At 42.9% G+C, this 23,768-nt stretch overlaps 1 protein-coding gene across 2 annotated transcripts in view; it reads left to right on the forward strand.

Moving 5' to 3' along the window:
- The window catches only part of LOC102907673 (carboxylesterase 1E-like), a 108,600-nt gene that overhangs the window by 56,175 nt on the left and 28,657 nt on the right, over window positions 1-23,768 (forward strand). The gene's annotated exons all lie outside the window — the stretch shown is intronic.

Raw genomic sequence — 23,768 nt, forward strand, 5'->3', positions numbered from 1 at the left:
GAAATTTAGCATACATAGCATGTATATAAATATGATTTTGTATACATTAGAGAATTTGATCATTTATGATGATCAAGTTTTAATTTGTATCCTGAAAATTATCTCTAATAGGTTATAGCTTAAGTACAACTTATCCTTAACAGTTTACAGTTTAGGTCGGCCAATCAATCAATAAGTTTTATTTCTTAATTATCTTTAATTAAAGTAAACTTATTCTTAACAATTTATAAGTTAGTTGCCCTTATAAGCTTAGAACTTTGGTTTTATACCTGTCAGTTTAGCCTTAAAAATATTAAGTTTGTCCTGAAATTTTTTAATATAGAAACAGGAACTCTTATTCAAAAATATAGTATATGAGGAGAGTAACAATTTAATAAATCCTTTAAGGTGTATCATGAAATGAGATAAGCACAGTAATTTACAGGCCCAAACTAAAACAAAGGAGGAGGAATTTTTTTTTTTTTTTTGTAGCAGTTGCAGCCTGTTTGTCCAGTCTGTATCAAGCCAGATAGCCACGCCACCGGGAATGGCAAGGTGAGGAGAAGGGTGGAGCCCAAGTGAGCTGAGATGCAGATAGCAGATAGTTAGGTTCAGAGAGAAGAAGGCAGATGTTTAGGATTCCGACCCCTAAACGTCTTCAGGGGTCTGATGAATCCATACAGGTCGTAGTAGGGCGTCCCCTAACCAGGACCTGTTTTTTTGAAATGGGTTAACTGAAGTTCTTGTACTTGGCCAAGATTTTTGTAAATTACCAAGAACTTAATAGTCAACCCAGAAAAAGGAAAGAGAGAGAAAGAGACACTTTTTTAGGAGAGCTGGGAGTTGCCATTAGTTTTTAAATCGGCACTGGCTGTGAGGCTTGCATTAATTTAAATGAAGGCTGCTGGAGCAGAGCTCCTAGTTAGCTGCAGGGCAAGTTTAGGGCTCAAGTTAACCCTTAGATTCCAGTAGTTTTAGCAAAAAAGGCTGTTTGTAGCAGGACGCTGCTGCTACTATGGAGAACATAGTGAACTTCATTAGCTCTGGTTTATGCTCTCAGGAGGTCTGGTAGTGTGAGAATATTGTGTTACCTCCTTGTAAGACCCTGAATGAAGTAACGGCAGGTTTCTCCCTAAAAGGGAGGGGTTAGAATCTCTGCTGCTTATCATATTCTGATGGTAAATCAATTTCATAAGGTTGGTGGCTTTTAGGGGTCTCCTAAATCTTTCCTTACATTTTTTACGGGGGGCTTTATGGGATTAAGATAGTCTGTTGTTTCCTTATTTAAGCTTATAAACTGAAGTGCCTTTTGTCTTAAGCCTGTGTCCTGTAACTTCTATCAAAAGCTGTTTGTCTTCAGACTCATACTGACTATTGGGGGGGGGGGGTTCATAGCTACTCACCGCTCCAAACGGGGGGGGGGGGGTCGGTGTCCCTGGGATCTGCAGCATCCTTCGGTGAGGACTGGTTATAGCTGATACTTCGGAGGTCTCCAAAATCGTACCTCCCGGAGAGTTGAGCCTCTAACTGGGCAGCTCTCTGTGAAGCGATACCTCTCTCCCTGGATATGCTTCAGTACCTACTTCCTCTTGGTCCCCTGGTTCGGGTGCCAACAAGACACTGGGATAGTTTAAAGAAGAGAGATCAGATAGACTTGGGTCAGCAATTGCAGGTTTTGGGTGCAGGGTTCTAGTGGAAGAATGAGGCAGCTCATGGGTGACCAGTTGAAGGTGGTATTAAGTGGTCAGAGTTCCCAGAAGTGCGGAAGACCTCACATATATGCACCTCCTCCCACCTGCTCATGATTGAGGGCTCATGATCGAAGGCCAGGGAGAGGACTAAGACACATGCAGAGGAAGTGGGCAGTCATAGCCTCTGCAGCTACAGAGGGCTTATTTTTACATAGATATTTAGAAAACTGAATGACTATGAATGTCACATGTTAACATATTTAAAATGTACTGTCATATTAAGGAATATTACTGACAATTAGATATTTCTCACAGCCTCAGTATTCTTGACTATGGTTCTAATACTGGAAGTATCTTGCTAGATGGAGGACCTTCCTAGGCTTTCCAGGTACAAGACTCTCCTGATCCATATGAAACCTGGTGTTTTGTGAAGTAAATATTTATGTTTAAGTGACACTTGGTATCTGCCTTCTGTTTTCATCCTTGAACTGAGGTTTTCCTGTCTGAAGTGTAAGTGGGCAACCACTTGGGTGATTTCTGCAGGGGTCACATTACTTTATGTACACAATCAATCTCCGTAAATAACCTATGTCAGTTCTCTTTGTTTTTTCACCATTGCAAAGACCAAAACATTGAATAATGTTGCTATGTTTTGTTGCTAGAGAGTTTCTCTCCGGGTCCTGTCAAGCCCCTGAAGTCCCGCAGTCCACTTATAAAATAAACACACAGACGTTTATATTATTTAAACTGCTTAGGCTAAACTAATAGCTAGCTGTTCTTTTATCTTAAATTAACCAATTTCTATTAATCTATAAGTTGCCACGTGGCTCGTGGCTTACCGGTATCTTAACATCTTCTCATGGCTGGGGCTCACAGTGTCTCTCTGCCTCAGCCTTCCACTTCCCAGACCTCTCTTCTCTCTTTGTTCTGCCTATACTTCCTGTCTGGCTCCTGGCCAATCAGCGTTTTATTTATCAATCAATCATCCACAGCAATGTTTGGATTGATAGTGCTGGAGTATGACTGCAGAGCCTCTTGCATACATAGCCCTTTGTTAGCATTGTGAAATGAATAATTTCATTTTAAATAGAACCCTTCTCTTTTTTTATTGGATCAAATTTAGTAAATCACCGCACCCGTGAAATTCTCACTGTCCAGCAGGGGGCAGCACAGCAGCAGGGAAAATATAAACTGCTCCTGGACTGCTGTGGATGACTTACTGTTGAACATTGACAGAATATCTAAATTAGAAATACACACGCAAGCATGCGCGCATGCACGTAAAGTCTTTTCTCTGTAGCATTTGGAAAGAGAAGGTATATTCTATGCCCTGAGGATTAATTCACGAATAGGATAGAAGCTGGGCAGGAGGTGAGGGAGCAATTTTTGATTGTTTTTTATTTTTTTTATTTTGTACTTTGTGGTGAAGTTCTTGAAGAACCTCATTAAAGACAGGGGAGAGTTTGTCTTTCTAAAGTTTCTAGTTCCCATTATTTTTCCTGATAACCTGTGGTCTGTGGATCTTTTGTCTAATTCTGTGACTTAATTCTATCCTCTTAGTCACTGGTGTGAGCCAAAGTCACAACTTCCTCCTTTGTCCCTGGGCTTATGTGGAAAGAGCAAGATCATACTTGATCCTGCACCTATGATTGCCCCACCTGGTACTGCTGATGCAGGTAGCCCATCTTCACGATGAACTCCTTTTCCCACAGCTGAGACAGAGCCATTCAGACACTGCCCCTCTGCGCTGATAAATCTGTGTTTAGTATGGGAAGGCCAGGGTGGAGTAGAACCATATCTTGTTACTTGATTATGTCAAAATGCAAAAGAGGGCTGAGGATGCAGCCCAGCAATAGAGAGCATGCCTAACATATGCAAGGGCCTGGATCCAATCCCCAGAACTTCAAAACAGGGGAGGCTAACCATTCATCTGGCTTTATGGATGGGTTGGACTTCAACACTGTGCTTCAGGTATGAACAGGAAGAATGCTGGTCACTGACAGTGTAGAAGAAATATAGCCGTGAATATGCATGGTAGTGAGTGTAAGTTCAGCTTGCTTTCTGTTGATTACGTTACTGAAGCATACTCAAGGACTTGGGATAGGACAGCTTTTATACAGTAACAACCAGGGAACACCTCTCCTATTCCCTTCTATTCCTTCTTTTAAAATTAAAAACATTAATAATGTTTTTATTCCTTGAGAATATCTTACAATGAATTTTTAACGTATTGGTTCCTTTCCTTCAACTTCTCCCAGATCATCCCTCCATCTTACTACTCACCCAACTCCATGATCTTTTTCTTGTTTAAAGAAAAATGCGGGTTCAAGACTATTTCCTCCTTTGCAGAGATTCACAGCCAAATACCAGGCAGAGCTCCAGGAGTCCAGTCAAGGAGAGAGAAGAGGGATTCTAAGAGCAAGTGCATCAAGATCATGATGGGGAAACCTGCAGGGATGACCAAACCAAACTAGTGGGAACTCATGCAAGTTGGATCAATGGCTGTGGAGCCTGTGTGAGGCTGGGTTAGGTCCTCTTCAAGGTGAGACAGTTGTGTAGCCTGATCTGCTTGGGCACACCCATCCCTTGCCTGGCAGTAGGATCAGAATCCATCCCTGGTGCATGGGCTTTTTGGAGCCCCTGCAGCCTTGAGGCAGGGGGAGGGGCTTGGACTTGCCTCTACTGGATGTGCCTTCCCATGGGGAGGCCCTTGCCTTCTTGTGGATGGGTTGGGAGGGGGAGGCTGTGGGGGTTGAAAGGAGGGAAGAGGGGGATCTTTAATTGGTGTGTAAAATGAATGGAAAAATTTTCTTAATAAAAAAAGGAAAAACATGGACTCTAATTTCTCTTGGCTCACTGCTCTTGACCATGGGGCCTGTCCTACAGCGTGGTTGATACACACAGGGTCATTCTGTATTAGTTACTTTTCTGTTACTGTAATAAAATACCACAAACAAGGAAACTTGTAGTGGGGTTTATTTTAGGTTATGGTTCCGGAAGGCTAGAATCCATACTGGCAGTGAAACATGGCAGCAGGCAGCAGGCATGAAAGCAGGAGCAGGGAGCTGAGACCTCACACCCTCAATCACAAGAACAAAGCAGAGAGAGCAAACTGGGTGAGCCTTTGAATTCTCAAAACCTTTCAGTGATATTTGTCCTGAAACAAAGCCACACCTAGGAAACCTTCCTGTGGGGCGTTTACCCACCAACCCCACAGCTCCCCAGAGTTTTCTTGAGTGTGAGCAGCAGGAAATATTAGATAGGAGGATTTATTGCGGATAATCTTGCAGAGAGAAACAGATAGAAAATAAAGGATAGCCTCGAGAGGGCCTGGAACCTTTTCCAATGGGCCCCGACTGTCTCTGCCCCAGGGTATTTATAGAGACACCAAGGGGTGGAGCAAGAGACCTCCTCCCCCAGCACAGCCAAGTGCAGACCATCTCAGACACCTGCATTCAAGCCTTCTATGTGGACCTTCTGGGTAAAGCCACGAGGAACCAGAAAACGGGCTCCCACACCTTCCCAAAGAGCACCAACTGGGTATGAAGTGTTCAGATGCCCTACACTATGGAGGATATTTCTCATTCAAAGCACAAAAAACTCCATTGAAGATATCTGATTTTCCCTCTCCTAGAAATGATCAACTGAGTTGCAAATGGCTGTGAACCACCATGTGGGTGTTAATAATTGAACTTAGATCCTCTGGAGTGGGAGGGCAGGGTAGAGGAGGGACTATGAAGAAGTAACTAATACTACAGGCCTTTTGAAGGATTAATTAATTTAAAAATTAATTTATTTAATTTTTGGGAATTTCATTTATAAGTACTGTATTTATACCACTTCCATCCCTTGCCCTCCACCTCCTCCACTGTTCTCCCCAACTCCTTCTCAGATTCATGACCTCTTCTTTAATTATTATTGTCACATGCACACATATGTGTGTGTACACTCACGCGCACACAGACACACACACACACACACACACACACACACAGACACACACACACACACACACACGCACACAGACACAGACACACACACACACACACACACACACACACACACACGCACTCCCTCTTACACAAACCCTACTGCCCTAGTTTTTTGGCTAGGGATGGGATTTCATGGCCACTTTCTTTCCTCTGTGCTGGGATTTTTGTCTGGCTTGAGTTTGTGCAGGGGTTGTACATGTTGCCACAGTCTCTGTGAGTTTATGTATGCACCTGCCCTGTTGTGTCTGTAAAACACTGTTTCCTTGAAGTTGTCCACATCTGGCTCTCATAATCTCTCCCCTCTTCTGCAGTGATCCCTGAATTTTCAAAGGAGGGGCGTGAGTATAGACGCGCTGTGGGATGTCTTTCTGTTTGCTGTGAATATGTGTTGCTCCCATTGGCTAAAAAAAAACTGCATTGGCCTGTGGAAGGCCAGGATGGAGCCAGGAGGGAAAATCCAAGACAGAGAGTGACAGGAGAAATGAAAGGGAGAGGAGTCATGTCCTTTTTTTTTTTTTTTTTTTAAATCCTGGTGTGATCAGACACTGGGCAGCTTGAATTAAACCTGGGTCTTCTGGAACATCAATCAGTGCCCTTAACCACTGAGCCATCTCTCAACAGAGGAGAAAGGAGAGTGGGAGGAGATGCTAAACCACTGTCCAAGGGAACAACAAGTAATGGGATGCAGTTAAAGCTACAGAACATGTGATGTATAGATTAATAGAAATGGGTTAATTTAAGATAAAAGAGCTAGTTAGCAAGAAGCCTGCCATAGACTATACAGTTGGTAATTAATATAAGCCTCTGAGTGATTATTTTATAAGTGGTTGCAGGACCTTAGGGCTGGGTAGGACACAGGAAAACTTCCAGTTACATAGACATCCCAGTTAGGGCTGACTATTCCAAAGTCTTTTATTCTCTGCACATTGACCAGTTGTGAGTTTCTGTGTTAATTACCATCTACTATAAGAAGAACCTTTTCTAATGAGAACTGAGTGATGTATTTGTCTATGGGTATAGTGGTATGTCATCAGGAGTTGTTTTATTGCTACATTTTAGCAGAATGCTTTTCTTCTATATCTCTCTACTATCTAGCCTCAGGTTCTTGGCCTCATTGTTACTGTCAAATATGGATTGCATTTTGAATAACAGGCCTTAAATCCAATAAAAGTGGTTGGATGCACCATAGCGTTTGTGCCATTATTGCACTATTAGGCATATCTTGCTAGTCAGTTGTTATTGTAGACTGCAAGGTTTATAGCTGGATGAGCTTGATAATTACCTTTCTAGTAGAATATGGGCACTTTTCAGCACTATTAATTCTAGACAGTGGGGGTTAAACTTCCAGCTGAATTCCAGCTAGACTTCTTTATCTTCTATGATGTGAGTATGTGATGTGTTCAGCAATAGGGTTTTGCTATCAAGTTGTGAAAGATAACTAATAGGTATTGGCAATAGTCTATAAAGTTTGTGGGGTCTATAAGACCTCTTTGGCCAACAACACAAAGAAATGTAAGCCATCCATGCACTGGGTGCTTTATTTGGTAGCAAAGGATGTCTAGTTGGGACACTAGTATGGAAAATGGTAACTCCACTTAAAGTTCTTTTATAATATACACATTTTAGGAAGCTTCAACGGTAGTACATTTTCATATAGCTCCTTCAAAATGTCTTTAATATTAGTTACCCCTCTTCATATTCTGCCTTTACTTTGCCCTGCCACCTGTACCTTGCTCTCCTATTCCACTCTTCCAGAAGATCTAGGTTCAATTCTCAACACCCACATGGTGGTTCACAGTCATCTGTAACTCAAGTTCTAGGGTATCTGATGCCATTTTCTGACTTCTAAAAGCATCTGGCATACTAATAATATACAAAAATACATGCAGATAAAACATCCATACACATACATTTTAAAATTTTTAAAAATTAATTAATTTAATTTTTGAGACTTTCATCTGTAAGTACTGTATTTACACCATTTCTATCCCCTACCCTCCAACTCCTCCACTGTTCTCCCCAACTCCCTCTCAAATGCATGATCTTGTCTTTAATTATTATTGTCACTCATGTGCATATACACACATACACACATACTCCCTCTTACACAAACTCTACTATGTGGTGGTATTGTGTTCCCCAAAATATTATGCACCCTAATAAACTTATCTGGGGTCAGAGACAGAACAGCCACTAGATATAGAGGCCAGAAAATGGTGGCACTCACACCTTTAATCCTAGCATTCCAGAGGTAGAAATCCCTCTGGATTTCTGTGAGTTTAAGGCCACATTGGAAACAGCCAGGCATGGTGACACACGCCTTTGATCCCAAGAAGTAAGCCTTTAATCCCAGGAAGTGATGGCAAATAGCAGAAAGGTATATAAGGCGTGAAGACCAGGAACTAGAAGCATTTGGCTGGTTAAGCTTTTAGGCTTCTAGCAGCAGTTCAGCTGAGATCCATTCAGATATGAGGACTCAGAGGCTTCCAGTCTGAGGAAACAGGATCAGCTGAGGAAGTGGCAAGGTGAGGAAGCTGTGGCCTATTCTGTCTCTCTGATCTTCCAGCATTCACCCCAATACCTGGCTCCATGTTTGTTTTTGTTAATAAGAACGTTTAAGATTCCTGCTATACTACTACACCATTTACTGTTACTCATTCATACATGTGATAAGGGCTGACCACTTAGGACTAGACAACCATCAGGGGAATTCATTCCTGAAGAAAACAGATTCTCCCTCTCTCAACAGCCATTAATTACCTGTAGTCCTTAATCTAGAGGTGTGGCCTTGTAGAATTTCCCCCATCCAAATTGGCATGTTGATTGATATGTTCATTATACAGATCTTGTTTATGCAACCATATTGTTGGGATTTCATGGGTGGAGCATTCCTGTCATGTCTAGAAGATATGATCTTATAGTTGGCAGCCTTGGCGCCTGGCACTTTAGAGTCTTCCTGTCTTCTTCTGTGATGCTCCCTAAGTTTTACTGGGAGATGTGCCGTAGATGTAGAGGTACTGAGGGTTGGACTCTCAAGTCATTTGTTCTCTGTACTTTGAGCAGTTGCAAAGAAAGAAGCTTCTCTGGTGGGGCTTAAGAGCTGCATGTATCTGCGGGTATAAGGATAAGGATTTAGAACACTATATTAATTTAGGAAAATGACAGTAGTAGGTTCTCTCCTAGGGTCTATGACCTCTTCATCCATGGGTAGTTGGCTATGTTTACAGTAGCAGGCATGAATTACCATATCCTGAGCAGGCCTTATGACCGATAAGACAGTTGTTGGTTGTCTCTAACATATAAGTGTTCCTATAGCACCACTGGGGATATCTTGCCAGGCCAGCCATTGTCATGTTTCTCAAGCTTTACAAGTAGGCAAGAGTACTGATTGCTTTTTTCCCTTAACTTCCATAGCGCCTTCCAATTCTATGAGGGCCAGGGAAGGCTTCTGGTTTAGTTCCAGATCAATTTTTCAACTTCTTTGTCTGAAGCATGTGGTGTCTTTAGCAATAGAGTTTTACTGTCAAATTCTGGGAGGCAATGACAACATAATTGTCATTGACAATACAAACCATAATATTGTTTTGGTAGCCTTTTGTTCCTGTTACTATAATAATGTATTTTAGGTAGGGTTCTTCATAAAGAAAAGAGGTATTGGACTCACAGTCCTCAAGATTCAAGAGTATATTGATATCATCTGGTTGTATCTGCTGAATACCTCATAGCATATAGTGTCATAATGGTGGAGGCATGTTCAGAAGAGACTGAATATTAGGATAGGAAGTACAAGACATGGGAGTAGTTAGACTTAAACTAGTCAAGTCTTGTGAGAATTACATTAATCTCTTCCAAGGATGTTATCTTCAGTGACCTAATTACCTCACATTGATTCTGCCTCTCATCAAAACCATCCTGGGTTTGAGCTTCCAGCAATGAACATAGCAGGTATGATGTGATAAAAGACAGGTGCATACATCTGGCTCTCATTTATATATATATGTCCATGTCCCTTTTTGTAATTGTACTTGAAGTTCTCTTTACCCCTTGGACTCTTCATGTGTAAGAGGCAGTTTATCCAACAGATGCTTTTAGGCAAATTTAAGTTGTATTTCTGTCAGTGCAAATGCCTAGATTTAAATAATTTCCACATTTGACCATTTATATTTTACCCTATAATTCTAATCTATAAGGCCCACAATAACTTTATGTTTATCAATCTTATTACCTTTATTGGCCCATAAGTTCTTAATGCTTGCCAGAAACTTTTAAGTTTTTTTTTTAAAGATTTATTTATTATGTATACAGCATGTATGACTGCAGGCCATAAGAGGGCACCAGATCTCATTACAGATGGCTGTGAGCCACCATGTGGTTGCTGGGAATTGAACTCAGGACCTTTGGAAGAACAGTCAGTGCTCTTAACCTCTGAGCCATCTCTCCAGCCCCTACTTTTAAGTTTTTAAATAAAACATACATTCATAAAGAGAGTATATATCCTATGTCTTGATGGAGTCTCACAACTATTCACACTTGTATAATTAGCATCTGGTTCAAGGAATAGTATGTGGGGTGGGACAAGCTGTCTCAGTAGAGATAACCAGCATTTACCTGTCCCTCTAGGGACATAAAGAAATGGGTACATAGCTGCATGGTGAGATGAGTGACCAAGAAAGAGTCTTGGAAGTAGAAAACAAAGAGATGGAGGCTAGTAAGATGCAAAGACCTAATATGACAGTGTGGACAGAGAGAGAAACAGGCTGTCACAGCTCCTATTACTTAGGACCGTATACAGGGTAGGGGATGGTGTCTCTCCCCAGGGGTGTACAGATTCAAGAGTGGGGGTCTCAGACAACTCTGCTGTTGTAGAGACTGGCACCTTGCAAATATATATCCTAAATAGACAGGAGAGGTGAGGTGGTACAGCAGCCTAGCAATAGTGGAGTCCTCTGTCTCTCAGTGGACTTTCAGAGTGATGTACCCAGGAACCAACATTTATTTATTTACTTATTTATTTTTTTAAAACATTAAAATCTACATTTATTTGTGTGTGTGTGTGTGTGTGTGTGTGTGTGTGTGTGTGTGATGTGCAACCATGAGTGTGTGAGTACTGTGCATGTACATGTGGAGATCACAACATCAAGCATCTGCCTCTATCACTATCCATGTTATTGCCTTGAGGCAGGGTGTCTTAATGAACTGGTATCCCACTGTTTTGGGGTCTCCACTCCCCAGTGCTGGGGTCATAGGCATGCACAGCCACACCCAGGTTTCATATCAGTGCTAGGAATTAAAACTTAGGTCCTCTTGCACACAGAACAATTGTTCTATTATACTGAGCATCTCCAAGCCCCACCAGAGGCCACCTTAAGAAACAGCCATTGTTTAAGTTTGTATTGCTCTGAGTACCAGAAATCCCCACATACTCAAGTCTTGCGATTTCTGGGACATTGTATTGTCTTATCTCAGTGGGTGACTGTCTCACAAAACAGCCTTGGCATGGAGGGAGGACTTAGATTTACCCTCTGAGAATTTGATAGTATGGAGAATCTAACTGACATAATGGGAAGGAAAAGGCAATACTCTCTAGAATCAATAGGTCCTGGACCTTGCAGTCTAGACCAGAGGCATGGCAAATTGAATGTAGTTTGAACCTGTGTCAGGATGAAGGATGCCATCATGACCTTTGGCAGAAGATCACACATTTCTACTGCTTTTATGCCAGCGTAGCGCTTTGTGGTTCCATTGCACCCCATTCCCCCTTACCCAGCAGTGCTTTGGACCTGCCATGGCTACACAGTTTTCTCCATCTCTATAGCACACAATCTAGTAAGATTCAGAGAGAATCCATGCCTGGAGATAGCACCATCTTATGTCAACTCATCCCAGCTCACAACTCAGCAGAGTTGACTTTAATGAATGAGCTTTAACCATAACTCATTGCCACTCAAAACCTGTTGGATGCCCTGATAGAATAAGGGGTGAAAACTTCTGGGTTTTCCTCTGCCCCTGTGGCTTAGAAAATGTGGAGAGAAGCTTTGCTCAGCATGGGCTATGTTCATTCCTTTCTATTGCTTATTCAACATTTACATTGGGAGCATTTCTTTCTTTACTTTCAAAAGGTGTTGTTTCCTTTTTATTTTTTCCATATGTGTTTTCTTTTCTGTTGCTAGTTTTGTTGCAGTTAAGAATTTTATTTTTATTTTAAAAATTTACTTACTGTAGTCCTCAGAGCCCCATGTAGAGTAAGTGGGTTCTATATTTCTAAGCTACAATCCCATTCCTGTTAATATGAATTGTAGTCAGTTTCAGCAGTGACCCGATCCTGCTTGCCTCTGGTAAACATTTCAATTTAAATAATGGAGAGGGAAATTTGAGCTGTTAAACTATTAGGCAGGATCAACTTCTTGGATCTTATGCATTGATTGTCTTTGAACTTTGACAGATCAAACATGATTTGTGTGTGTGTGTGTGTGTGTGTGTGTGAGAGAGAGAGAGAGAGAGAGAGAGAGAGAGAGAGAGAGAGAGAGAGAGAGAGAGAGCTGCTGAGGCTGGGTGTGTGTCATGGTGTCCCTCTAAGGAGGCCTAGAAAGGCCATTGTGTGAAAATGAAGATGAAGCCTAGATTGATTGCCTTGGAGACTCCAAAATGTTGTAGATGCCAAAGCAATGGGATACCTGCTGAGGAAAGCTGCTAACAGGGAAAGAAGTGTGTTGAAGTCAACAAAGCTAACAGGAGTTGGAGATATAAAGAGGAATTTGATATCAGACATGAACATGCAGAGTTTGGAATTTGCCCAGCTGGTTTTCGGTCTTGCATTGGTCCAGTATTTCCTCACTATGCTCCCTTCTCTACCTTTTGGGAAATGTTATGTATAGCCTGTGACATTATATGTTTGAAAAATTTGTTCTACTTTTTGATTTTGATTTTACAGGGGTTTATAGTTAAGAGGTTTCATGAATCTCAAAGAAACTTTGAACTTTGGACTTTAAATAGGGTTTATCAAAACCATAGTCTCGTACAAATGTCATTATATCCAGCAAATAGCACTATCAAGAGGATACCAGTCTTCCAATCATCCAGTTAAACTTGGACCAGTGCCACCTTTGGAGTCCCCACTACTAATCCTTGTAGCCAATAAATGTTGTTTTTAAAACAACTTATACAGCTCTACTGTTTTGCCTTAAATGTTTCCTCAGCCAGCCTTCAGATGATTTCTACAGCATCATTTTGATGTATTACAATGTCCCCTACTTACTCCCAGATAAAACCTAGCACTTCTTTAAGGACCAGTCTCCCCCCCCCCCTTGCGTGTGTGTGTGTGTGTGTGTGTGTGTGTGTGTGTGTGTGTGTGTGTGTGTGTGTGTGTTATAATTTAAAGGTTGACCCCAACCAGCATACTGTCTGTACTATTAGTTTTCTGTAAATACATTGCTGGCTGGTTGAGGTTGCAGTCCACCATAAGCCTAGCAGCTTTTTCTCTAAGACCAGCAATATGCAACTCCCTCCCTCCCCAGCAAAGCTTCCTGCTCTCTACCTGCCCTCATCTGGAGAATGTCCCTGGGCCTGGAGGACTGACCTTATCTAAAAGGTGTTTCTAAACCAGATGCCTGATTCATCTTTAGCTTGACCTTTGGCACAGATCCCTGCTAAAAAGACTTGCACTGAGAGCTCTGCTATAGGACCCTACTGCCACACATTAAGCCTTGTGATAGGAGTGTGCCACTTAATGCAAATTAGGGTTTGTCCCCAGGCTCTCCAATCCTATATATTCCTTATACTCTGGAATAAAGTTGAGCTGATTCACTGAAATCTGTCTCCCAGAGGGCTGTCTCCACTCGTGCTCATGGGACGTATACAAAGCTTTCTGTCGCCCCTTCTGCCTCTTTCCCCTCTCCAGCTGGTGGCCAACAGGCCCAGAGGGAAAGAGGACTCCCACAATTTCCTTTGTAGATAAAAGCAAAAGAGAAACCCCAGCCCAGGCCAGTGTTTGCAGAGCAGAGCATCTCTGGGAACTGATTGTAACTCTTCAACATTGGTTTGAATTGATGAAGAAAACACACCTCTGTTGCTTCCTGCTTTCTCCCGTGCCGTTCCTAGCCTTCAGCCCTTCTATCTTTTTCTCTGACTACAGAACAGTCAATGTGATTGTGCACAAGATCAAAGCATTTTTTCTTATGAAATAGCTGCGGTTAGTTCATCTTCCTATTGCCTTAAGCAAGATGAATGGCAGCCAGGAACCACAGGCTAAAAGCTAGATGTCACAGGTTCTGCTACTGGTTTTGACACTGAGTGGTTTGTTATGTTAGGCGCCCTCTACTCATATCAGGGCTTTATGTCCATTGGACAACAAGGAAAGTGCTGGGTTGGTTTATATGTCATTTTTCTTAGGCTACCTTAACAAATTATCATGAACTAAGTGTTGGAGTAGCCCTTCCTTCCTTCCTTCCTTCCTTCCTTCCTTCCTTCCTCCCTTCCTTCCTTCCTCCCTCTCTCTTTGTCTCTCCTTCCTTCCTTCCTTCCTTCCTTCCTTCCTTCCTTCCTTCCTTCCTTCCTTCCTTCCTTCCTCCCTCCCTCCCTCCCTCCCTCCCTCCCTTCCTTCCTTCCTTCCTTCCTTCCTTCCTTCCTTTCTTTCTTTTTTCTAGAGGCTGAGAGCTGAACTTCAAGTGCCAGCAGGTTGGTGTTCTTTCAGGCCATCGTCTTTGGTTTGCGCAGGGTGTCTCCTTCGTGCCTTTCAATGTGGTGGCCCTCTGCACATTTGCCAGTGGTGTCACTTTGCATTTCCTGAATCCCTGTCATGATGACATCGAGCAGATTAGATTGGTACCCACATTCATGTTCTCATTTTACTATTCTAATCTTCAGTGGGTCTGTGTCTAAACATAGTCACGAAGGTTTGGGGTAAGGGGGTAGAGCTTCAACATGTGAACTGTCAGGTATACACACACCAACTTTTAGTTTCCCCCAGGGGGTTTTCCTCACTCCAAAGAAAAGGCTTAAAAGCAAACAGCAGTTCCTTCCATTGGCACCTGCTCCTCATTGTTTCTTATCCTCAGCCCCCAGCACCCAGGATGATGTTCTTACCAACAGCATTCAACATCCTGAACAGACTACCTTTTGTTTAGTCATTCATTTTGCATAGTTCCACTTCTTGGCTCATAAATAACAGTGTTATTTATGTAGAAGTTTTTGTATGGCTGGCATTTTTAATTATCTTGAGTATATGCATAGGCCTGGAGTTTTTGCACCCTGTGGGAAAACTCTACATTGAATTTTTAGAGAACTAACAGGCTATGTCCCAAGGCAATCACAATAATCTATGACTTGTATTTTCCCTTCACAAAAAAGCAAGTCTGTATTCCCATGCCAGTATCTAGAGACTCTCATCTCCACCTCGAGTGAAGAGTCAGGTGTACCAGACTGTTTGGAATAAATCCCTCCTATAGGGCATTTAGAAACATCAGGAAAGAGGACCTGAGCCACCTCCCTCGATCATCAGCACCTTGTAAAGACCCTCTCATGTGCACCCTAACACTGGACCACTCTATGTTGGAGCTTTCAGATGCACTGCACTATCTCTCCATCCCCACATCTCTTTTGTTGTCTGTTCAGAGGGTTGCTTGAGAAATGGGTCCATGTCTTGGAATCACCTTCCCATCTACAACAGCTCAAAGGAACATTCATTTTGGTAACTGTTTGTAGTGTATATGAAACTAAGGATAGATAGATAATTAGAGCCAAGGATTTGGAGAAATGCAGTTCATTTACTGTAAGGGAGTTCTATCCTAAATGCCTGCTCTGAAAGCTGGTGAGTTCTCTGACCTTGGTTGTGTGTGTGACACCAGGCAGGACCACTTGTCAGGAATATTGCAAAGCTAATTTGGACTTCACTAAGGAGGCTGGATCTAATTTAAGATCACTATTACACCTGAGAAACCCTGAAAGTGTCAGCCTAGAAGCCAAGAGATGTATTCTAAACTCTGTGACGAGCCCCTGTGGGGTTGTGATGGACTCTTAACGATTCCTAACCTATTGTGAGGACCCCCAACCAAAACTTCAGTCTGAAGGCATCTGCCAGGCTTCAGGAAGCTCACAGAGCACTGAGGTGAGAGTGTTGCAGGGGGAAATTCGTGAATAAAAAAATATGGTTAGATGAGTTTCCAGCCATCTGTAATCTGAGACTTGAGTTGTGACTATTCGAATAAAAGAGGGCAAACTGTGGGTGTGTGAACATAAAAGCTAAGCAGAGTAAACAGGAGGTGTAGCTTAGAGATCTCACGGAAAGCCCTGGGAGCCTCTTAGACAAGAGGAGGGTTTTCTGTCATTATAGATTTTATAATTGTGCATAATGGCCAAGATTTCTGGGTGGGTCTCCAGTACAGGGGTGGAGTCAGTGCATTCTCTTTCGTTGCAAATTAGATGGGAAGACTTCACTCAATTGCAAGTCTGTTTTCCATGATGTGCCTTTGTGCTCTGGTTCTGGTGTCTCTATCAGCCTGCATGACATTGGGTGAGTCCTTTTAAATACAAGTCAAAATACTTGCTCCGGGCAGAGGTAGACAGAGATGTGTGTATAACAAAGGCAAGATAGAACTAATTCTGCAGGGTTTTCATTCTCTTGACCTGGGTTCGCTTGTGGAGTGGCCCAGACCAGGGTTGCTCTGGGCCTGGACACACTGTGATTAGGAGAGGAAAATAACTCTGAGACCCAGGAGCATGGGTTGGTGCAGAAAGGTCAGGAGTCAACCCTGTACATCGTAAAGAGGGACAATGACCACTCAGTTTTCCTACTTTACTGGACGGTAGGGAGGATTAGATAGTTTTTTTGTTTGTTTGTTTCTAAAGTGTGTATCATGGTGGTTGTTGAGAGAAAGTGTAAGAAACATGTGTATAAATAAGGACAGATTTCAAATGGAGTGGATTAAAAGAAAAGATATGGTCAGGTCAACTCATCAGGATCTCATTACTGCTGGAAAGGAATTGTTATTAGGGGTTCTTAAGAGAAAAGATGCAGAACTGGGTGAGGGGCAAAGAGGAAGAACCAGATTCAGGCAGGAAACACAAGAGTAGGAAGTCTTTGCAAGCTGCTCTTTAGGATGTCCTCTGAACAGAGAGCTGACACAGCATAAGCTGGTGTAGGATGTGTTTGAATTGCAAGGGAAACTAGGGAACGCTGCCTGCTTTGATTGTGTGGTGTAAGGTTCTAGGGGATGAGCGCAAAGAAAATGGTCCATGCTATGGGGTCTGGATAAAGGAAATGGTTAGGGTGCTGACACTAGATTGAATAGACCCTAAGAGTGACAGTTCCTACAGGGTAATGGGGTCCTACAAGTGAAAGCTTCAGCCACACAGAGTACAGTCACGGTCAATATAAAGTATCAAGTATAGCATTGAGTCTCTTTTTTCTTTCTTTTTTTTTTTTTTTGGAGGTGAGGGCCAAACCCAGGGCCTTGCGCTTGCTAGGCAAGTCCTCTTCCACTGAGCTAAATCCCCAACCCCGAATCTCAACATATAATCCTTCCATTTCATCAGCTGAGAAATTTAGGTTCATAAGAACATATATTCTTCCCAGAGTTACCTAGAAATTCATACTCTGATCTACCTCTGGCTCTTGGATCCAGAGCAAATGCTCAGCCATCCGGGACCTGACAGCCTCATCCTTTCTTGAGTTTTATTTCCTGTGGACATAAGATACAGAGAAAGTCCTAGAACTGGGTAACAGTAAGAAAGGAATATAGAGAAGAATGCTTCTGTGCAGCTGGTTACCCTGGCAATGCTATCACGGCTCCATCTTTTGGAGGTCCATACTTCCAAAAACTGGTAAGTGGGAATATTAACAGTACCTGGCAAGACTTTGGGGAATATTAAAGGAACTGGAATGTGAATTTGGCGTATAGGAGATGTCCAATCTGTGACCATTCCATACAGTGTAAGTAAGTGGTATCAACTGTTGCCAACACTCTTGCCGCCCCTACTCATTAGAGCCAAACACACTTTACGCTGGCTGCTATGGGGGGAGTTCATCACTGAACCCTTGGTGGTTTGTAAGCTGACACTCAGCAGTTTTGCCATCCCTCCTCTTCTGCTGCCTAGGCTCCCACGGTGCCTGTCCTTCTGACACCACTCTTGTGGCTGCTCTAGCTCTAAGCTCTCTCCACGCCTGTTTTCATCTTTGGATCTCTCTCTTCCTTTACACCTCCTCTCCCTTCCAAAAGGTCACATACACCCTTGCCATATACTCTCCCTTCAAGTGGGTCACTCACTCCACCTGCCCCTTCCTGACCTTCTTCTGGTATTGAGATGACCAAACCCAGTGGCATTTCCCTTTCTTTTTTGCGTCTTCTTGCCTTACTATCTATCCCAAGCTAGCCTAAACTTGAGGCGATCCTTGGACTCAGTCACAAGCATGCCCCATCACATCTGGTTAGAGGAATCTTTCACCAAGATATTTCACTGCATCTCATTATGAGCCAGCATCACTTACTCCCACTTTAGTACACTTTCTTTACTTTGGCCCCACATCAGGGCAGTTAACAAGTCCTCATTCCTCATATATTTCTCCATGTTTCTTCAGAGCATTTTCCTCTTAATTATAAATGGGCCCTATGCTCAGAAAAAAAGAAAACCCTTAAGGTTCATGAAAAACTTCAACATGCAGTGTTGCTGTCTGTAGATCTCCCTATGTCCAGATTTTCCAGGAAGTCTGGTTCCAGTGGTGTGGTAATAATTAACACCAATGACAAAAACAGAAAAATGTAGAATTGACTTCTAATGACATTAGACATGGCCCCAAGCTTATAGCTTGGATTTCCTCAAAGAGTTTACAGTGTTCATGGCTCCTATCTCTTTAAAGCTCATCTTAGACTTTTGACAGGGTTATGTTCTGATAATCTAATGATCTTAAAGAAAAACATACATCATTAGTTAAATGCCATTAAACCAAAACATCATAAATTGGGTATCAAATGTACATCTCTACTCCAATTTCATTTGGTTTTATTTACAGTAATTAGAAACAGAAACAATGAAAAGTAACCCAAATGTACACACTTTGGGGTTGGCTATTGAAACCATGTGTCATGGATGTCATTTTATAAGCTACTTTTCCATGAAGACTCCTCAGTGCCACACACTATTTTTCTGTTTGATAATGTCTGGAATTTTCTTGTGGGGGCACATTCTAAGGATGTGTATTTTTCACCCGTACCATCTCTATGCAATGGAAAACAATGTGAAGACAAGAGGGCACATGTCTTATGAATAATACTCTAACTATTAACCAAATGATGAAACATCAGGATTGTTGATGGTGAAGTGTAGGAATGTCCTTCTGTCTCTTGAAGAAGGGCCAGGCTGGTCCCCTCAGATCCCACAGCAGGTAGACAGAAGGAAAACTTCAAGGACATGAGCAAAGACCGTCTTCTTTGTAAGAATGGAGCCAACGGTTCAGACAGGGCCTGCCATCCATCTTTACATTTAGATGGCCCTACATAGAGTCAGCAGAATATCTTAGAAGATCATTGTGTTCTTGGGACCAAAACTGTTACTGCTGCATCCTACTCTATGGCATGAAACCTAATGTCATTCCCATCCCTAGCTTGTATCTGTTCATCCTAGCTTATCTTACTTACCCTTGCTACAGAATTCTGCCTGTAGTCATATGCTGCCCTCCCTTCTTAGCCAAGCCCTGGGTTATTCTGTCTTACTCTTATTTCTTCTTGCTTATTCATCCCTTAGCCTTTCATCTTTCTTTACTTACCTCAAGCACCAGTTCCAGTGTGGTGGCACCAATCAGAAGGCCGCCTTCCTTCCTCTAACTCCTATGGCATCTACCTGGTTCTTTTCACAGGATACAAACTCTCTCATCTCAGCATTTCTCAGCCATTATGAGATAAGGGGTAACCTCTTGTTTGGTCCTGTTTATTTCAGTCTAGCCTCTTCTTGCGGTGACCTTCTGGTGACCGCTTTTCTAATCCCAACCTCAGCTTTCTTTTCCACTTGGTGCTCTGACATAAGGGCAGTTTTCTTCTTAGTGCGTTTATGTCGGAAGCAAATGAGACCTCTAACAGTTCAAGTGACTTATTATCCAATGCCACATCGCAAAAGTGCCCAAACCCACCTAGAACCCAGGTCTGAACTTTTCCTTCTGATGAATTTATGTGTCCTCTCTTTGTTTAGCAGGACACCCATCCTCACCACCCGTGGTGAACACTGTTCATGGCAAAGTCCTGGGGAAGTATGTCAGCTTAGAAGGATTCGCACAGCCTGTGGCTGTCTTCCTGGGTGTCCCCTTTGCCAAGCCTCCTCTTGGATCCCTGAGGTTTGCTCCTCCACAGCCTGCAGAGCCCTGGAGCTTTGTGAAGAATGCCATCTCTTACCCTCCTATGTAAGCTGCTGGGGTGGTTTGGGGCCTCCTTCAGTTAGGAAATATTTCTAAGTGATACAGGAAGGAATCAAAACAATTCTCTGATCTACTGTACACTGTTTTGGAATCCTTCTGGAATACCTTAGAATCATTTCATAGTACCTTAGAACCATAGTAGCTTTCTAGAGTCCTCTGTTCAGCACACATGCATTGAGCCCCTCTTGTTGTGAACCAGGTATGTTCTAGTGTGAAGATCCATTAATGAACCAAGTTCAAATTCCTAGAATCATTGAGCTGTGTTTCAGTAGGAGGGAAAGACAAGAGAAAGCACAGAAGTTAACAAACAAATAATGTAATATGTTAGAATATGATAAGTAAGGAAAAGAGGTATCCCGGGGTTATCTACCCTAGTGTTGTCTCTTCTTTGCTGAAAATTAGTGGGGGAATGGAGGAGGGGATGCCTCTCCCAGACATATTTAGCCACCCACTAACAACCTGAACAATGGTTTGTGTGCCCCAGTTATCCTGATTAGATGGTAAAAAGACCAGCAGTTCTATATGGCCTCGTAGCTACCCCCAGAGAACCCAAGACACTCACAAACATCAGTTCAGATGTTATTTCTCCTAAGCAAGGGATGTCTGAGGATATCTAAGATTCCACATCTGGCTGCCTTCTTTTCTTTTATGAAGTCATGTCTGCTGTCTTTAATGCTCTGATCCAAATGTAATGCATGAGTACTACAGACAAGTTAAGAAACACGCAGAAGCCAATGGAAGCAAACAGAAAGCACATGCAATGTCCTATCACAAGAGAACTGTTCTTGTAGCATTGACCTTACTTTTCAGTCATTTGCCTGTTGTCTACTTCCCAAACAATGCTTCATACATTTGGACCCCTTGCTTTTGTTGACTTAAGAAAGCCTTCAGATACCACTTCCTAAATATAACACCAGTAGCACAGACACTGAGAGCAACAATTAATAAATGGGACCTCCTGAAACTGAGAAGCTTTTGTAGAGCAAAGGATATGGTCAATAAGACAAAATGACAGCTTACAGAATGGGAAAAGATCTTCACCAACCCTACATCTGACAGAGGGCTGATCTCCAAAATATATAAAGAACTCAAAAAGCTAGGCATCAAAATACTGAACAATCCAATTTAAAAATGGGCTACAGAGCTTAATAGAAAATTCTTAACAAAAGAATTTCAAATGGCTGAAAGACATTTAAGGAATTGCTCAACATCCTTAGTCATGAGGGAAATGCAAATCAAAACAACTCTGAGATACCATCTTACACCTGTCAGAATGGCTAAGATCAAAAACACTGAAGACAGCTTATGTTGGAAAGGATGTGAAGCAAGGGGAACACTCTTCCACTGCTGGTGGGAATGCAAACTTGTACAGTCACTCTGGAAATCAGTATGGCGGTTTCTCAGAAAATTGAGAATAAGTCTTCCTCAAGACCAAGCTATACTACTCTTGTGCATATACCCAAGGAATGCTCGATCTTACCAAAAGGACACATGCTCAACTATGTTCATAGCAGCATTATTTGTAATAGCAAGAACCTGGAAACAACCTAGTTGCCCCTCAACTGAAGAATGGATAAAGAAAATGTAGCACATACATACAATGGAGTACTACTCAGCAGTAAAAAAAATGATATCATGAAATTTGCAGGCAAATGGATAGAACTAGAAAATATAATCCTGAGTAAGTAACCCAGAGTCAGAAGGACAAACATAGTGTGTACTCACTCATAAGTGGATACTAGATGTGAGGGGAGGGATGGCCAGACTGCAACCCATAGCTCCAGAGAGGCTAGCTAACAGTGTAAGACCCTAGGAGGGACATATGCATGGCCCAGTGAAGAAGTGGATGAGAACTACATGACTGGACTGGGAGTGGGGGGGGCAGAGGGTGAGGAGTGGGGGATGAGAACATAGGGAAATGGGAGGGTCGAGCTGGAACAGGGACAGAGTGGTAGGGCAGGGAGGGAGATACCATGCTAGATGAGGACATCATGGGAATAGGAAGAGGTAGGGTGCTGGGGAGGCTCTCAGGAATCCACAAGGATGACCCCACCTTGGAGTGCTAGCAGTGGTCTAGAGGGTACCTGGACCGGTCTACTCTAGTGACCAGTCTACTCTAGTGACCGGTCTAGTGAATACCCTAACTGCTATCATAGAGCCTTTGTCTAGTGACTGATGGAGGCAGATGCAGAGATCCACGGCCAGGCGCCAGGCTGAGCTCTGGGAATCCAATCGATGAGAGAGAGAGGGGGGGGAGGGGGAGGGATTCTGCAGGTGGGAGACGTCGAGATCATGATGTAAAGATGTGCAGAGATGACCAGCCACACTGGTGGAAGCCCATGAACTGTAGACTAGTGGCTGTGGAGTCTCTATGGGACTGGACTAGGCCCTCTAGATACGGAAGACGTTTGTTTGGCTTGAAATGTTCGGGGCACTCAGACAGGGTGATCGGGATCCATCCCTGGCACATGGGCAGGCTTTTAGGAGCCCAGTGGCGGTGGTGTGATGCCTTGCATAGCCTTGGTGCAGTGAGGAGGGGCTTGGACCTGCCTAGGCTTAGTGTGCCAGGCTCTGCTGACTCCCCATGGGAGAACTTGACTTGGGGGATGTGGGGATGTGGAGTGGCTTGGGAGGGAAGGCTGGGGGATGGGAGGAGGGAGGAGATGGGATCTGTGGGTGGTATGTAGAGTGAATAGAAAATTTCTTAATTAAAAAAAAAAGAAAGCCTCCAGATAATAATTTTCTGGCTTCACTTTAGCCATGTGGCAACTTCATCATCCTGGCACTGAGAGCCTCACTGTTACTTATACATACTGAGGCCAGTGTGACTTCCATCTGTGTCACATAAGACTGGATCATGTTAGTTATAATTTACTTGAATTAAGACACTGCACAGCCTGAATCATCTTAGCTGTGTGATCTTAGGCAGACTGTCACATTTCCCTGTCTTTGTTTTCTCATCTACAATCTTGGAGTAAAAGTAGAATCCAAGTGTAGGGATGATTTGCCATGCGAGTTTGTACATTACGAGAATTTAAATCAGTGCCAGACACAATTGCTACCATTTCACCTTTGAACTCTGTTATCAGAGAATACAGGAGTAATTGCTGGAATAAGAAGATGATAAAAGGCTGATATGCAACCCTCTAAGCACTCACCTCACATGGACCTGGAGGTTTGGGACCCAGAGCAAAGTATGAATTCACTCAAGGCCATCCAGCTCATCAATGGCTGAGGCAGGCTGGAAGGCAGTTCTTATGAGGTCATCACACAAAGCTATTACTCCTGACCTGCAGCAGGCTGTCATTAGAGGTAGCCTTCCTGGTTAATAGAAGTCTCCTAAGAAGTAGAGTATGGAGGAACACAGATACCCGGAAGCCCCTTGTACAAAGCAAATTGAAGGCACAGCCCTGTACTGGTAGTGTAGGGCTATTATCTCCCAGAGCAGGGCACTATATGAGCCTGTCTGTCCTTGAGCCAAAGCGTTCCAAAGACTCTAGAAAGGGGGAAAGCATCAAGTTTATCTCCATCTTCAGGTCTGGGAGACTCTTAGAGTCCCAGGGTTCCCACTAGTAATTTTAGATACCCTCTTACCAATTACACATAAGTCTGGTCCAGTGAAAAATAGCTCCATCCACAGCATCAAGCCTTCAAGTACAGTGCTGGCCCTAAGGTAGCATTTTCAGCTTTGTTCTGGAGGAGCATCTG

This window comes from Peromyscus maniculatus, chromosome 5 (genome assembly GCF_049852395.1).
Source record: "Peromyscus maniculatus bairdii isolate BWxNUB_F1_BW_parent chromosome 5, HU_Pman_BW_mat_3.1, whole genome shotgun sequence".
NCBI classification, from domain to species: Eukaryota; Metazoa; Chordata; class Mammalia; order Rodentia; family Cricetidae; genus Peromyscus; species Peromyscus maniculatus.